Source organism: Buceros rhinoceros, unplaced genomic scaffold (genome assembly GCF_000710305.1).
Source record: "Buceros rhinoceros silvestris isolate BGI_N320 unplaced genomic scaffold, ASM71030v1 scaffold255, whole genome shotgun sequence".
NCBI lineage: Eukaryota > Metazoa > Chordata > Aves > Bucerotiformes > Bucerotidae > Buceros > Buceros rhinoceros.
In genome coordinates this window covers 96,554-96,841 of record NW_010411015.1, presented here as the reverse complement: position 1 = coordinate 96,841, position 288 = coordinate 96,554, and positions in this window count along the sequence as shown.

Below are 288 nucleotides of genomic sequence, written 5' to 3'. Positions count from 1 at the left end.
TTTACTTTCATTTCACTGACAGAATGTGGGGTGTTTCTGGTCTTCAATGAGTTAAGCAAGGACTGCTCTGCTGCTCTGCTCTGCCCTGCTTTGCCCAGGCCATATGAAAACAGTTAAAAGGCTGGAATTGTTTACTGCCTAAATTGTTAGTCAGCAGAGCCAGTACACCAGATTTCTTTGTGGCTTTTAGTGGAAAATACTAAACAGTCGTTCTTTCTTCAGTTACAGGACTTTTACGTTTTCAGCTGTGTTAGTCGCAGAACTGGCACAGCTGAAACTGCAAAGACT